The sequence below is a fragment of the Dermacentor albipictus genome, chromosome 9 (genome assembly GCF_038994185.2).
Source record: "Dermacentor albipictus isolate Rhodes 1998 colony chromosome 9, USDA_Dalb.pri_finalv2, whole genome shotgun sequence".
NCBI lineage: Eukaryota > Metazoa > Arthropoda > Arachnida > Ixodida > Ixodidae > Dermacentor > Dermacentor albipictus.
The window spans coordinates 73,625,854-73,643,863 of NC_091829.1; the positions used below are offsets into that span (position 1 = coordinate 73,625,854).

General features: G+C 45.2%; 1 long non-coding RNA gene across 1 annotated transcript in view; it reads left to right on the forward strand.

The window, feature by feature from the left end:
- Positions 1 to 12,387, forward strand: part of LOC139049836 (uncharacterized) — a 166,197-nt gene extending 153,810 nt beyond the window's left edge. The window contains exon 3 of the long non-coding RNA XR_011508601.1: positions 12,313 to 12,387. This is a non-coding gene — a long non-coding RNA (uncharacterized lncRNA). The remainder of the gene's footprint in view (positions 1 to 12,312) is intronic.
- The last annotated feature ends 5,623 nt before the right edge of the window (positions 12,388 to 18,010 follow it).

Sequence of the window (18,010 nt, forward strand, 5' to 3'; positions counted from 1 at the left end):
CGAAGACCGAAGAACGAAGAACAAAGAAATTAAATTCCTCTGGATCCTTTGTGCATACTGCGTGTGGGAAGCAATGAGCTCGCGGACGCCGTTGAAAGAGTCGTTTTGCACGTTAGCGCTAGCGCACGTATTGCTTATGGAAGACTTTATACGAACTCACTCCTTGCTCATGTTACAGGATGTATGTATGTATGTATGTATGTATGTATGTATGTATGTATGTATGTATGTATGTGTGTGTGTGTATGTGTGTGTGTGTATGTATGTATGTATGTATGTATGTATGTATGTATGTATGTATGTATGTATGTATGTATGTATGTATGTATGTATGTATGTATGTATGTATGCATGCATGTATGTATGTATGTATGTATGTATGTGTGTATGGTAGCCATGGTTGGTGCACATGAGACGGGCTGTGAAGGTGGGTGCCCGTGGATGTGCGTGGTCCTTCGTGGCGTTGAGCGCATTCCCTGGCGCGTGCGATATCTTCGAGGTAATTTGCGGCCGGTGCATAGTTCGGCGAGCCGAGATGGCTTGTCGCTTCGCGTGGCTGTATTCCACCGTGCCTAGTGTGCAGATCGCGTAATCTCACGTGTCGTACGGGCGTTCTAGCGAGCGAAAGCTCCGAAGCGTCGACTCATGTTCGCATTCGCAGGTGTGACATCGCGCTTGCTAAATTATTAAAGAGAAAATGTTTAGTGTGAGTTTTTTAGCCGATAAAACTACATATCTTACAATGTGGAGTAATCCGATACTTTGCTATCACAATGAAAGCCTTCGCTTTTCGGGCGAAACTGTTAAATATTTTTACAACAAATGGTATTTAAGCAAGCGAACTTAGATTTTATTGCACAAATGCTATGGTATGCGCCATTTTTTAACGAACCCTCAACGGGCCATATAGCAAATTTTGGTTGAACGTTGGAAGTGGTTACCTGTCATCTAAGGAGCATTTTGCCACAACAATCCTTGAAATGATTTCAATAATTGCAGAGATAGAAACATTTGAGAGGACGCTAAGCCGTGATTGCAGGAGGCGAGCGTCGCCGCCAAAACACGCACTCTCTTCACTTGCGCCGTCTAGCCACCACAAGCGATATTCCTTGCCTGCGTTTTCCGATAGGGGAGCCGGATGATCGCGTGACGAATTCGTCACGGGCTGCGCCTTTTTTTTGTTTTTGCGGAATTTTTGCTTAGCGGTACACTTCCAGCGACGGTCTCGCACACGAGCTGTTGCGTCTGTCTCGTTTCGTCCCACGGGCGATTTTGCACGCTTCAGCATTGTAGAAGGCAGCATAGTTTCGTTCATTGCAGGCGCGGCTGGGTGACGTGGGAAGAAGCAGACTAAACCAAAGGACATCTTTCTTGGCATGCGGCACGACATAAAAGAAAGACATGCAGGTATTCGGTTAGTTTGTTTCGCTATGTTTTAAAACTTCCAGTCGTCTATTGAAGAACATAATAAACAAATAAATAAAGTCGCCTTGAACAGTTTGTGTACTCACGTGTCACTGTGAGCGAAGTCACAGCTCTGCCAGGTACGTAAGTGCACTGGCGCGATATATACGTGGACTCTTTCGCTGGGATGGCGGTACCCCAATGGAGAACGCGAATGGCGTTGGGTTTGAAATTGAAGCTCTTTGCGTGGCGGGTGGGGACGCAACGCGCTTGTCAGCTCGAAATGGCGAGACCTGATGAGGGACCCTGCCTTGCAGTCAACGTAACCTCGATGGCAGTAATACTTGTCCCCGGAAAGCGTAGTGAATTCTGCAGCCCCCTGTTTGTGAAACACACTTGAAACACTTCCGCGCTGCTTGAATACTTAATTTGAGGCAAAGGCGGTGGCTAAATGTTACGCTTTTGATTTATTTTGCGCGAAACCCACAGCATGCGACTACTTTTCAAGCAATATAATCAAGGCCTTAGATCAAAAATGAATTAGGGTAGCGTTACAAACAGCGCATAAATGCTAAAAAGAGGGAGAGTCCGTGCGACCAGTTTTGTTTCCAAAAGTAATCACAGCTACTCACCTAAAATTTTGGCCAATAAATATACAATGAGCCCTATTTCCATCACAGGCAAACTCTGAGTGACATAGACGTTTCTGAAGGCACTGGGAAACAAGCATGATAAAGGCCGTATATCATGTTCGAGCACTGTTTTGCAATATTGCAATAAGGAATTTCCCTGAAGGCATAATTCTTAACCAACATATCTGAATTATGTGTGTGCTTTGAGGCCTGTGTTGGGAATGAATTGAAGGTGTGTATAGTGGAATTTGTTATCACGTCTCCAGTGATCATAACTGGTTGCGACATTGTAGCGGAGCCGGGCTTGCAGTAGCAGACGCGAGTGTTCCGATTGGAAGCCTGGACTTGTGCATACTAGGTGGTAAGTATGTGCCTATCCATAACTTGGACTGAGCACTATGGACACGTAGCACCCAGTGGAAAATGAGACTACTTCCACTTTGACACCCCAGCCGGTGTAAGGGCGAACCCGGCCATAACCCTTATGAACACAATTTTTCCCTCCGTGGTAAAGTAAACTGGAAGGGCGCAGGCACAGGGTAGAATAAGACCCACACAATTTTTATAATGGCTGAAACTGGCACATTTGAAACTTTCCTCGCTCTTCATAATAGAAATTGCAATATTGGCTTTATAATGAACGCGGGCAAGCCCGCTTTCATTATAAGGCACTCTATAATCAGGGACTTGGAGCGACTTCACCAATATCGAGTTGTTTAACGTGCACATAAATCCAAGTACCCGAGCGTTTGATCTTTCTTTTCTCTCTCACGTTTTTTGTCTTCCTTTTTTTTTTTCAATGACGCTTCCGTCGAAATTCGTCCGCCGCAGCCTCGATTGAAAGGACGACCTTCAGCTAAGGAGTTAAGCGCCTTAGCCACTAAGCTACCGCGCCTGCTGTCGGACTAAAAAAAAATTGCAGATTTCACCTATAGAGTTAACATAACCTACTCTAAAGGAAACGCTCGCCATAGCGTCCATGCACTGAAATATGGTGCACTGGAATAGGGCAGTGTCTCGTCCGGTGGCGAAAACGTGCCTCTTTGTGCGATGACGGCCCTAGGGAAGGGGACGGGGTCTGGAGCACGCCGGTATACAGCAGCGCCATCTGTCGCTGCAGCTTGAAGTTATTGCCGGCAAAAGGAAACAATATTTGCGCAGCACAGGGCCTCGGAGATTCGCAGTTATGACTGTCGCGAAGGTCATGCATGTACGTACGGAGCTCGCCGATTGCTTTCTGTGGTCTTTTTCTGCCGGGTTCACTTATTATTTCATACGCACGGGAAGCACAGGGTTTGTAAATATGTTTGCGTTTCTGTTTGCGTGCGTGTGTGTAGGTGCGCGTTTGTTTGTTTTCTTCGGTGAAACCTGGCGACCACCTTTCTGGCTGGTGCGACATGAAACGAATCCCTTGCAACCCACAGGGCACAGTGCAGCTGCTTCTTCCTGGTTTCTTATCGTCATGTGTTTCGAAATAATAAAGACATATGCGTGCTTACTGAACGGAACGAGCAGACGAGCCTTTGTTTGTCTTCTGCAACCGCAACGCTGAGCAGATCATCAGGAACACTGCATGAGCTGTGATTGGAAATGTGCACGCTTACACGGCGTTGCTGAAGTATCATAACAGCTTGCAGTGCTTATTCTTTTCCGAATAATATAATTCCAATTGTTTTGATAGTGGTTTTGTTTATGAATGCAGAGAGATTTACACAAGATGTTTAAACTTCGCGTGCAAGGCACGCCGGTGGTTTACAGTTTCCTCCTGGTAACGTCACATCAGAATCATCCCCGGTTCTCCCATTGTTTTGCTGTACGGGCGCCACACTGCCCCATTCCAGTACACCATAAGTGAACTGTGCAACTGCAAGGACACCGCCATGCTGCTACATTCCGCCGACGATATGCGATTCAGACGAGACGCGCAATGAACGCGATACGGAGCCACCCTACGTTATGATTATGCGCTCTAGTTCAGGTGCCTCCAAACGTACCCTTTAACGCTCGATAAAAAATAGCTAAATGTTTTACAAATGACGATCTGGTATTTCTAAGTTATACACGGAATGAGCTTTTCACATTGTCCGCATACGTACGTGCTCGGGTAAATGCGAGTTTTCGCATCGTATAATGAGTATTGTAAGTCTCACGAAAAGCGGCACCTTTGCAGTTGCCACTTTTTTTTTGGCGCAGATTTACTCTGTGTGTCTAGTGGTAAAATCATTACGATGTCACGCCTTAATGCGCTATCAAGCTACGTAAAGGGCAGGGAAAATATTACATGAAGCAAAATGAGTATTGAATGAATATAATTTATTGATAGGAAAGACAGAGAGGACAAAATGAGTAGATTAGCATTTTTCTCTAGCAGAAAAGAAGCTATCCAAATAAAGACACGGGATGCACATATTTTACGTAAATTTTATTTATCGCCGTTTGCATATTCTCAGTAGCCTTCGGGAAATGAAGAGAAACTTGCGTAGAGATCCCGGTGCACCTATGGAGTTTGTGTAACGTACCGAGTGCGGGCTTTTTGGTTATTGAGCAGGCTCCACTGACACTTAAAGTTTCGTGTCCGCGGTAATAGGAAAATTCATTCATTATTCTTGGCTAACACTAGTGTATGCGCTGACAGTGAATGTAATCTCTGACTTTCGTTTCATGCTGAACTTTATTGTTTCTTGCGGGCTTATTTCATTACCTATAAACGTTAGCTCCAGCGATATTTCGAGTTCAGTGGTTGTCTGTGAAATTTGCGAGAGACGTTCCTCTGGGCATGCACGTCGGCGACATTTTCGAAACAGCAGGGTTGAAATAAATAAATAAGGGCTTTTATGTTCTAACTCTATCATCTGATTATGGACCATGCCGTAGTCGGGGCATCGGAAATCTGTTGAACCTGAGGTTCATTACCGCGCAGCTAAATCTAAGTGCATGGGTGTTTTCGCAATTCTCCCCCATCGAAATGCGGTGGCCATGAGCACGGTTTTGAGTAGGGCAGATTTCTTAGGAATTATTTCTTCAATCGCCTGAAACCACGTACTTTTTCTTTTCCTCAGCTATTGGCCAGATTGTGTTATGAATTAAATAGCAGTGTACGCAGAACATGCTGGGAATTAATGACCGACGACAAAGTTGACAATCGGGAGTTAGAGTTTTACATGATATGTTGTTGTCGCGAGGAGTTCCCTGTGTATGTGTGACTCATGGTCGCAAAGTTGTGATGCATTGTCGGCTGCACAAGTTTCAGTCTGCACGAGCCGCGAACACAGTTTAAGTTAACGTCGATCGCGTTGAGCCGATTGGGTTAGACCCAGCAGAGTCCCCGAGTTTGGGCTCCTGTTACCGGCAGACCCGTCCTTAACCACACGCCACTGGATGAAAAAAGACTGCCTTTATATAGTGGTATTTTTACCATGAAGATTTGAAATCAAACATTCTTCATTTCGTAAAGTGGACAACCAAAAAACTGTGAAGCGATGAGACTGCGCGCGATAAACATCGGTACGTTGCCGTTATCCAACGCTGCCAGTCGTCCTCACTGGCACTTCCTTGAATAAACATGACTGCCTACGTGGGTGTGCTTGTGCGTATTGTTAAGCAGGCTCATTATTTGCCTTTCCCGTTTCACTGTTTGCCTCTTTTACCACAGGGGACCCAGTGGTATACCCACTTCGATACGTCAGCGTGAAACAACCACCTCGTTCGGCTACCGACGGCTTCAATATTGACATCGGTGCCCGTTCCCGAAACAAAATTAGGCGTTCCTAAAATGAGCCATCATTAGTCGAGTCACCTAGTGGAGGACGACGGTATTAAAAGCGGAGACTATTCGAGAGCGAGGAAAGAGCGTCCGGATGTGAACTGGGACGTTTAATTTGCTCTTGCACAAAGTGGGCTTCCGATCTCGAGCTGTGTAACTAAGCTAAATAAACCCCTTTACCTTGATTTTCTACAACGTGATGTAGTAGCTTATGGGCTTGGTAAATCCCATGCCGTGAGCGCCACCGTAGCTGCAACCCAGCTCATACACTTGCACTTACCATGTATAATTGTTCGAGAAAGGTGCGCTAATGGTTCCTTTGGGATGCACGTACTTACTTGCCTTGCGAAGATAGTCGTGAGAGAATCTTACAAATGTATAATCTCTGATTTCTTCCAAATGTTGAATCCGCTCCCGACGAATGAAAGCGAAGGAATCAGTGGCCGCAACAAATCGTATGCTGGGCTTTATGTCCTATTCTCTCTCGTGATGTCGCACTTGGAGGGCATTTGCAACTTCTATGTGTGGTGCTCGGCGTGAAAGGAACTCCAGACAGGAACGCGGCAAATCGTGAAAGGAGAAGGCCTTGTCCCGGTCAGTGGAATTCGTGGCGCCTGCAGGCGCGACTTGCCGATCTCGTGAGCCCCAAAGTTGAGTGCATGGGAGTCATTCGAATATGAGTCCCCGTTCTGTCCTGTGAACTTGCATTCGGTCATTGCTGTCGCCTACTGGTAGAAATAATTCGACACTGTAACCTGCACTACAAGGAAAGATCGATTACCTGTGTTGCAAAAACCCATTGGTTGTTAAAGGTATATGAGGATGTTCAGTAGGGGGGCTGTGTCATGTAAGCAAATACATTTCCGCACATTATTTATTTGTCCGCGACTGGACAAATGAAGTGTCAATGTAACCATACACTTTTGGATTGTGCCACAGCGATGTATTGTAAACGTTTTCGGCGCTAGCCTACGGTGGTGCCTACAGCGTCCGCTAGCTCATTGCTTCCCACCCGCAGTATCCACACAAGGATCCAGAGGAATTTAAATTCTTTGTTCTTCGTTGGGGAATATCCATAATTTAGGCACCATCGGGATGCACCATCGCGTGTGTGTGTGTGTGTGTGTGTGTGTGTGTGTGTGTGTGTGTGTGTGTGTGTGTGTGTGTGTGTGCGTGTGCGTGTGCGTGTGTGTGTGTGTGTGTGTGTGTGTGTGTGTGTGTGTGTGTGTGTGTGTGTGTGTGTGAATGGTGGCCATAGTATGCCACACATGGGACGGGGTTGGAAGGTGGGCGCCAGTGGCTGCGCATGGTTCTTCGGGTGGTTGAGCACATTCCCTGGTTGCGTGCGGTACCTTGGAGGTAACCTGTGGCGCGTGCATAGTGAGGGAGCCGAGACGGCGTGTCGCTTCACGTGCGTGGTCTTCCAGCGTCCCTAAGGCTGCGTTCACACTTGGTCGCGGAGCAGGCGGAAGCGGAAAAATCTTGACAAAATCCGCCCGCCCAGGCGGAGAAACGGGCGGAAAACCAGGCGGCGAAAAAATCGGTCTCGGACCGATTTTTTCGCCCAGGCGAAGCGGAAAGAAGTTCCGCTTTACCGGAAGCTGCAATCGCATGTAAACATCCGGTCGTAAAATTTAACATTTTCCGTAGCTCATTGTCTATATTTAGGAAAAGCAACTAGCTAAAGCTATTGAAACTATGTCTTGTTTATCTTCCATGGTAGACGAAAGTTAAAAACGACACGCGCAGTTGCGCGAAATGGTAGCTTTACTAACTGATGGGTAAATTAATGAACGTACGTCTTGAAATAGTGTGATGAACAGTGCCGCCGCGCGGACAAACGTACGCAAACTAGATAGATGTGGGCGAAAGCGGAAGTGGTTTCCGCTGTAGTGGCGAAACAAATGTGAACGTTTTGTACATGCGCGAAAAAGATTATCCGGCCGCTTTGGCTTTTCCGTCCGCTTGCGGTTTGCCAAGTGTGAACGTAGCCTAAGTGTTAGAGATCGCGTAAACACACTTGTCGCAAATGCCCTGAAGTGAGAGGCTGCTCCAAGAGTTCCATTGTTGATGCGGACAGTACTTCATCATGACAACGTGCCTCCTGTTTGACTAGGTGCACATGAGACCGTGCTTGCTATTTTTTTAGCAAGAAAATATTTACTTTGAGCTATGTAGCCCACAAAACTATCAACCTTATGATGCGTAGTTGTCTGGCACTTCACTATTACAATTAAGTACTACTCCATTCAGACGAAGCTGTTACCTTCTTTAATACGAAAACTGGTATACAAGCACGCACACATAAATTCGATTGCACAAGCGCTATGGTCAGCGCCTTTTTTAGAGGAACCCTCACCGAGCCACAATAAAATTTTGGTTATCCTTTGGAAGTGGTTACCTGCCCTCTAAGAAGCGTTCTGAGGCAACAGTTCGTTAAATTCGATCAATAATAGCAGACATGGAAATATTTGCAATGGTGCTAACCCGTGATTGCAAACAGACGTGCGTAACCACCGAAATAGACGCCCTCTCCATTTTTCCTCTCTAGGCTCAGCAAGCGAAATTCCGTCCCTTCGCTCTCCCATGCCTCGGCCGGAGGATCGCCTGACGGATACGTCACCGGTCCTGCCTTCTATTTGCTCTGTCGTATTTTTGCTGAGTGGTAAAGCTCCGGTGACGGTCTCGCGGGCGAGCTCTTTTGTCTGTCTTGTTTTGCGCAGCAAGTGATTTCTCGCGCTCTGCACAAGAACACCTGATCAGCGCCGTAATCGCGAGCAATGAGGTAGGCGTGAGAGGATGAAAGAGCATGAGACCGGTGTTGGAATACGCAAACAGAAACGACATAGTTTGGTTGTCTGCGCCCGAAAATGCGTGACGTGGGAACAAGGAGACGAAATGGAAGTACATCTCTCTTACCATACGGCACGAAGTAAAAGAAAAACACGAGGACATTCGGCTTGCGTGTTTCATTATTTCTCTTCACTTTAAGTCATCCATTGAAAGAACATAGTAAACGAATAAATGATGTCGGCTTGAATAACTTTTGTAGTCACGTTTCACTGTAAGTGACTTCACAGGGCTGCCATGTACGTAGGCGCAATTGCGCGATATAAACATGGACTCTCTCGCTGAGAGGCGGCGCCCCTGCGGACAACTGCAAACGGCGTTTGGTTTGAAATTGAAGTACCTTGCGTGACATGTAACTTTGCAATACTGAGCAGACACTATCCTTAGCGCGAGTGGTATACACTTCGCTTGTCATCTCATACCGGTAAGACCTCATGAGTGCCTGGCCTCAAAGAGAATATAATCTTTAGGGCAATAATAGTGGTCCCTGGAAGGCGTGCTAAATTCTGCAGCCACCCCCCCGCCCTTTCATGAAACACATTTAAAACGCTCCCAGGCTGCTTGAATACGTAATTTACTGCAGAAGCTGTGGTTAAATCTGACGCTTCTGATTTCGTCTATGCGTTACCCACGGCATACCTGTTCTTTTCAAACAATGTGTTCAAGTGTCTTGTTTAGTTCAACAATGAATTTTGGTAATGGTACAAACTGTGCGTAAAAATGGAAAAGAGGTACAAAGTGTCACGCCAGTTTTCTTTACAAATGTAATCACAGCTGCAAATTTAGAATTTTCGCCATGCATTAAACATCTCATGATCCCCATTTTCGCCAGGTGCAATCTCGGCGCGACATCGAAATTTCCCATGGTACTCGCAGACATGGTTGATAAACACCGCATAATGTGTTTGAATACTTCGTTTTTATATGTTTTGATTGTGATCACAACTTGCCCTGAAGCCTTAATTCTTGATATGTATATCTCGATTACGTATGTGCTGTAAGGTCTGTGTAGTGTACTAATTGAAACTGTGTTTCGGAGAACTTATTGCCATGTGCCCAGCGGTCACAGCTGGATGCGACACTGCATGTAGCGAAGGCAAGGTTGCGATAGGAGACACGAGAGTTTCGATTTTGAGCCTGGACCTGTGCGTATTAGGTGGTACGCTGCATTTGCCTATCCGTCACTGGCACTGAGTAGTCTGGGCACGTGGCACCTACTGGTAAATACGACCACTTCCACTTTGAGGCCACAGCTGGTGTACGGGCCACCCTGCCATGGCCCGAAGCCTTCTAACCAAAACTTCCTCCGCCCTAGTAAGGTAAAGGGGGCGGAAGCAGACACAAGGTGGGATAAGAGCACCTGCCCATGAAATATATACAGCAGCTGAAACTGACGCTTTTGAAACTTCGCTCGCTCATAACGCTAGAAATTTAAATGTTGGATTTTACGCACCAAAAGCCCGCTTTGTTCATGAGGCACGCTACAGTGAGGGACTTGGATTGAGTTTATCAATTTCTAGTTCTTTAACGTGCCCCTGAATACAAGCACACGCGCGTATTTTAGTTGATTTCTTCCGTCGACATTCGGCCGCCATGACCACGATTTAATGTACTACCTTGAGCTCAGCAGTGAACGCCTTACGCACTAAGCTGCCGCGGCTGGCGTCACACATAAAAGGGGCCCCAACGTTCACCTATCGAGTTATTATAACCAACTCTAGCGCCCATGCATTGAAACCTGCAGCTGCCAGGACACCGCCATGTTGCTACATTGCGCCGCCGCCCATGCGCCGACGACGAGATGTGATTCAGACGTACGTGCAATCTAAGCGATACGGAGGCTCCCTTGATTATGGAGGCGCTATCTAGTTAAGGTGGCGACAAAGACATCCTTTAAGGCAGGCTAATAATTAGCCAAATGTTTTAAAAATTGCGATGCCATATTTCTTCACGATACGCTGACGGACGTTTACACACTGTCCCTATGGACGGTGTAATGCTAGTTTTGGCATCATTTATTGTGAGCATGGCAGAAATGGGAGGCAGGAACGTGGTGGTGCCTTTATGGTTGCCACTTCGGGCAGGTTTATTCGAATGTGTTTAGCGGTAAAAGCATAATAATATTTTGCCTTGGTGCGCTATCAAGCTACGCAGTGGACGCGCAAATATTCTTCATCTAGCGAAAGGTGAAGCCTAGCATATTTTAAAAGCAATGAAGGTGTACTTATAAAGACAGTGTCAGCGGATATTTTACGTTAATAATATTTAATCACCAATTGCATAAGCGCACTTCCGTTCTGGAAATGAAGAGAAACTTATGTAGAGAATCCTGGGCATATATGGAGTTTGCGAAAAATATCAGGAGCGCGCTTTTCGTTAGGTAGCTGGCTCCATAGACAGTGTAGGTCTTCCGTACGCTTCGTTAAATACGAAAGCTTCTGAATAATGGAGAAACGAACAAGAGGGGACACGTCCATAGACAGTGGTATGCTTGCTGATGCTTTGTTAAATACGAAAGCTTCTGAATAATGGAGAAACAAATTAAACAAGAGGGGACACGTCCAGTCTAGGGTTCATGCCATCCGCTAGCTGACCCGAGCATCGGAAAAAAATAAGGCAATGTGAAAGAAATTTTGTGTAATATACCTAGAGTGCGCTTTTCTTTACGTTTTGGCTCCGTTGACAGTTCCATCACCGCTTGGTTCAAAGTAAAATTATTTCAGTTGTCGGCTTACTCGTTTACCTGCAGGGAAAGAAAAAATAAACAAGACGGGACACTCGGCAAAAATTGGGAACACGAAACACGTCACGCCTAGTGTTCATTCTATACATAGGCTGACGCGAGCAGTGGAAAAAAACACAGAATGGGAAATCAATTCAGACGGCGTTTTATTTTTATTTTATTCTTTCTCGCTGAAACGAAAAAGTATTTTTATAAATGAACTTACTGGCAACAGGAAACAGGTCGCGGCTTGTGTTAGTCCCATTCTTTAGCTGATTCGACCATCGAAAAAAAAATGTCAAATGAATTTAGACAGCGTTTTATTTTTTTATTATTTCCCGCTAAAGCTTAAACGTTTTAGCGTTCAATGAACGTATACTTAGCGATTTGTTTTTCGTGCTTTACATAGGAACGAGTTAGCGGCAGCACAGACGCCTCATATGCATGCTTTATGCGCCAACACGCCACCGAAGCGAGTGAGGAGGCTGCATATGTGAAGTTCGCCTGTTCGGCGATCTCCATGTTTTGGATGTGGCCTGTTTCTTATGCTGCCGGTGTATTCTTGCCTTCGTTGTGTACATCGACGCGGCGCGAATGCACTATCGTACTAGAGCAAGATGAGCAATTTCGTTTGACAGTCTGCGACCCAGTTAAACCAACTTAGACTCTTATAACATGGAACCGAGACTTGTGACGCATTAAGCGAATCACAGGTCTGCTGTCTTGGAGTAGTTAATTTGAAATAATAACTCGTACTAGGAGAAGATTTCGACGCTTTCTATGAACCTCAACATTATTTTACCTTTTTTGGTAGTTTTTGCGCATGCTCGCCGCACTCGGCCTAGTAACGCAAGTTTCGCGTGCACTGAATCTTACTGGGACAAGCTTTGGCGCTTTCTCTGACCTAGAAAATTATTGTAAATAATTTCGTTATTTTTCAGATACTTTCGAGGCACGCTCACCGCCCCTGGCCTTGTGACACAGTCAACGAAAAGCGGCTTGACCGTGGTGAGAAAGTAAGTTTGGCGTTTACTCAGTCTTAGTGGCACAAGCTTATGACCCTTTGTGTGACCCCAACCTAGACCTTCTTTAGGTACTCACGCTTGCGAAAACGCGACCACCGATTGCCAGGAATGATAAGACTGGATTGTGTTGCTTGTGGTGGCAAAACGCGGGAAAGATAACGCCAAGGAGCTCAGAAACTAGTGTCTTGAAAATTCTGTCTTCTGAACGACTGAAAACAGGCGTTGCATCAACGCATTTGCCTTGAGTGCGAATAGAAGCAACACTGCCAGCGTCTAGCATGGTCTGGCTGAGCGCATCTGTGTACCATTGCGTCGGCTGAGACCAAGCGCTAACCTAGCCGAACGTGACTTTTCTTGCGACGTAATTGATGGTATTTCAGACCATAGAGGCATTTTAGTGTCACTCTCCTGTCCAATTCCTAAATCCCCCTACATGTTTACTAGTTTCCCTGATTTCACTCGTGTGGACGACAACTCCATTACTGATGCCTTATCTCATCATTTCGATACGTTTAGTGCACTTGCAGACAACCAGGACGTCAACTGCCTTGCTAATTACTTTGAGCGTCTTGTCAAATCATCTATCGAACGTTTTGTGCTCTTTATTAAAACTAAGAAAAAACATTCTAACATTCCTTGGATGACTCGCGATATCTTGCATTTGTGCCGTCGCGTTCGAAGGTTAAGGCGTTCCAGAAGAGGCACTCATCCCATGGCATTGGATAGATTTGTTAAGGCAAAGAAAGAACTCCATCTTATGTTGCAAAATGCCAAGGATTTCTTTTTTCGCGTTCGCCAGCACAATTTGTTAAGAACTAACCCACGAAAATTTTGGTCTTCCATTTAACCTCGCGATGCTTCATCCACTTCTTTCACTATAGATAATGACGTCACCAACGACCCGGCCGTGATATCCGATGCATTCAACAAGTATTTCCAATCCGTGTTTGTTTCCGATAACAACTTTGTCCTTACAGTTACCAATATAGTTTCTTCTGAAGCAATCAGTGACGTTGAGATAAACTGCGAAGGCATCCTCAACCTTATAATAAACCTGGATGTTAAGAAATGCACCGGTCCGGACGGGTTACACAATGCCTTCCTTGTTCGTTATTCGTTGTGGTCATCAAAATATCTGTCAGTCATATTCAGAAAGTCCTTATCATCATCTACTGTACCTTCTTCATGGAAGTTAGCCAAAGTGCTCCCTCTTTATAAATCTGGAGATAAGCAGTGTTTGTCGAATTACAGACCAATTTCGCTGACGTCACAGTCATGGAAAATGTCGGAACACATCATTCATAAGCACATCACGCTCTTTCCGGAATCAAATAATTGACTGTCTAACATGCAACGCTGGTTTAGGTACGGTTTCAGCACGTTAACGCAGCTATTTCAGTTCACGCATGACATTTCATTTAACTTTGACGTAGGCAACCAGGTTGATGCAATTTTTATAGATTTTTCGAAGGCATTTGACACCATTTCACATTCTAAACTCATTGCTAAACTTAATGCTGTACTGAATAATCCTCATTTGGTTAACTGAATTTTAAGCTTTCTCTCATTTCGCTCCCAGTTCGTTTCTTACAGTTCGACTGACTCCGCTACTGTTGATGTGGTATCAGGTGTGCCCCAAGGCTCCGTCCTTGGGCCGCTTCTTTTTTTATTATACATAAGCGATTTGCCACTTCACTGCTCTTCTAACATCCGTCTCTGTGCTGGTGACTGCGTTCTATATGAAGTGATTAAATCTTCTAATGATCATTATCGCCTTCAAGAGTCGTTTTATAGGTTTTGCGATTGGTGTAACACTTGGCAAATGAACATTAATTTCAATAAAACCGTTCTGATGTCTTTCTGCAACAAATCTTCCCCCTCCCTTTTCAGTTACTCGTCCAATGGCCGTACAGTAGATAAGGTTTCTGAGTATAAGTATCTTGGTGTCATTTTTACCCATAACATGTCATGGTCCAAACACAATGACTACATATGCAGTAAAGCGCTAAAAAATTAGGTTAATTGAGGCGAACGCTAACCCGATCTCCTAAAGACACAGTTACTATTGTATAAATCTCTAATCCGCCCTGTTCTTGATTATGCATCTGTAGTTTGGAGCCCGCATAAGCAGTTAGAGATTAATAAACTAGAGACTATACAGAAAAAAGCTGTCGTTACGATCGAGACTTTTCGCCCTCTTCAGCACTCTCTTCCTTGAACCTAAACACGCTCTCTTCTCGTCGCCGTGTCGACTCATTAAAGTTCTTGCACTCCATTGTCAATTCTTTAGTTAGGCTCTCAAATAATAATTACATTAACTTCGCGCCGGGATCATCAACGAGAAGACATCATGACCGAAACTTAATACCCTACTACGCACGTACTAACATGTTCAAATTCAGCTCCTTTCCCCGCTCAATCGAAGACTGGAATTCATTACCTGGATCCATTCGCCCATGCTCATCCCAAATTTTTGCAACCGCCATCCTAGATGCATAATCATGGGTATGGGTATGGGCATAATCAGGCATGGGTATGCCTGGCAGCATTTGTATAACTTCTTGTGTATTCTTTCACCAGTGCTCTTTTGTAAAATGTTCACTTGTGTTTACCGCTGTATACTCCTATGCATTTTCTGCACATCTTCTTAACCCACTCCTGCTATAGCGCAAACTGCGTTGCAGTATGTATAAAAAATAAATAAAAATAAAATAAAAAGAGATTGAGCGTAACGTTGCCATCGCTCGACGTCACTTTTTCCGAGTATAAATACGGATGGCAAAACGCCCATGATGTTTACTTTTGTCAAATGCCCATGTCGTGGGCATCGAGTTGACCGGTGAATAATGCATATTGATTTTAGGTCCGCGTTCAAAGTATTTTTTGCATTTCCATAAGATGCCCTTCTATATCGGCCCTCGAGGTTGTACAACTTACGAACATCGCTCAACGAAAGCACAACGAAATTAAATTGAACTGAATACTTGTGCATGGCGTGTGGAAAGCAATATCCTTGCGATCGCCGAAGGAAGAGTTGCCTTGCACGATAGCACCACTGCAAGCATTGCTTATTGAAGACCATACATACCCCTTTCCCACGTTACACGCAGTGTGTGTGTGTGCGTGTGTGCGTGTATATGTGTGTGTGTGGGGGGGCGGCGTGTGTGAGTACGCCTGTGTGTGTAAATACTTAATAATTCAGCGCGAAAAACAGGGAAGACGCCGAGTTAGAATGCGTTGGTCTTTCTAAATCGGTGTCTTCCATTTTTTTTTTTCGCGCTGAATGATTAAGTATGCACCCGGTCCAACTCGCCCATCTTTCTGCCTTAGTACAGTACGTACGTATGTATGTATGATGGTAAGGCGGACGTGAGAGGGAAAGTGAAGGCGGGCGTCCGTGGCTGCGCATGGCTCTCTGTTTGGTCGAGCGCATTCCTTGGTGCGCTGTTTTGATGGCAATCTGCGACGGATGCATAGTTGGGCGAGGCGAGATGGCTTGTCGCTTCACATGCGCTGTCTTGCAGCGTGCCTGGTGTTGAAGGTTGTGTAAACTCACGCGTCGCACAGGCGTTCACGCGAGAGGCAGCTCCAAGTTTTTGACTCCGGATGCCAACGATCATCATGACAGCGTTGCTCATGTTTGCCTTGGTGAACGTGACATCGTGCTTCGTAATTTATTTAGTTAGAGAATATTTACTGTGAATTACGTAGCCGGTAAAACTACGAACCTTACTATGTGCAGTTGTCTAACACTTCGGTGTCACAATTAAATGCTTCGCCTGTCGGACAAACTGTGGCTTTCTTTTTTTACACAAACTGGTATTTAAGCACGCATACTTAAATTCGATAGCACAGGGGTATGGCATGCGTAATTTTCCAAGAAATCCTCACCGGGCCACATATATACTAGTTCGTCCACCAAAAACAGTCTCAAAAATGGTCAATATTCAGAGACTCGAAGCAGCTCTGTAGTCGTCGCTATGAGCCTTTTGGCGTGGACTACACGATCAAATGATATTCGACTTTAGAGAACTAATCCACACCTTGACTTCATCTGCAGTCGTGGAATGCAGATAAAAGGAATGACTACACGTTGTCTGCTGCGTATCCGTAGATGCCAAAAGATGCTTCTACTGCTACTGCTGATACAGATACTTTGCGCTGACGATATGGGACCCAGACGAGACGCGCAATGAACGTGGTGCGGAGCCACCCTTCATTATGTTTGCGGAATCTAGTTCAGGCGTCTCCAAACGTATCCTTTAACGCACGACAAAAAATAGCTGAATGTTTTATAAATGGCCATGTGGCATTCATAAAATATGCACGGAATTAGCTTTTCACATTGTCCCCCATACGTACGTGCTCGAGCAAATGCGAGTTTTCGCACCGTATAATGAATATTGTTAGACTCACAGAAATGGGAGGTAGCACTTAGCGGTGCCTTTGCGGTTGCCACTTTATTTCGCGCAGATTTAATCTAATGTGTCTAACGGTAAAATCGTTGCGATGTCACGCGTCAGTGCGCTATCAAGCTATGTAAAGTAAAGGCAAAAATACTCCATGAAGCAAAATGAGTACACTGGCATTTTTCTATAGCAGAAAACAAGATCTCCGAATAAAGACACGGGCTGCACATATTTTACGTAAATATAATTTGATCGCCGTTTGCATATTCACAATTGCCTTCGACAACTGAAGAGAAACTTGTGTAGATATCCCAGTGCACCTGCGTGGTTTGTGTAACGTACAAACAGTGCCCGTTTTGTTAATGAGCTGGCTCCCGTGACACTACCAAGGCATTCGCGATTGCAAGAGGAAAATTCATTAGTTTTTCTCGGATAACAATACCGGCTGCACCGACAGTGTATGTCACCGCAGACTTTCATTCCATACTGCACTTTATTGTTTCTTCTGGGCTTAACGTTTTAGCTATGGACGTTTGCTCCGGTGATATTTCGAGTTCAGTAGATGTTTGGGAAATTCGCGGGAGACATCGTCTGGACATGCACGTCTCCGCCACATTTTCAAAACAGAAAGGCTGAAATTACAAAAATATGGGGTTTTACGTACTAAAGCTTTCATCTGATTATGAAGCATGTCGTAGTGGCAGACACCGGAAATCTGAACTACCTGCGGTTCTTTACTGGGCAGCTAAATCCAAGTACACTGGTGTTTTCGCATTTCTCCCCCATCGAAATGCGGCGGCCATGCGCACGGTTGAGAGTAGAGCAGATTTCTTAGAAATTGTTTCTTCGTCTGGCGGAGGCGTTACTGAACTAATTGAACTTCTCAAAGTAAAATGCATCAGAAAATTCGTAATGTACAACTTACAGACTATCTAAAGACATTATAATGTCGAATTGTAATTGGAATAAGCGAGAAAACGTAATTCTGTCGCGTGGAAACTCGAACGCAAATCCGTTTTCCAGCTGCTGTTTGAGGTCTCCCATAAAAGGAACGTCGCGCCCCGTTCAGTTCCTTATCTGCAACACCATCTAGATGGCGCTCGCCTCCGCGCAACCCCGTCATCGGCGCCAAATGTTATGTGGGGGGAGACAAAAAAAAGAAAGAACCAGAAAGTTTGCCTTCGTGCATACCGTTCGCCAGCAGC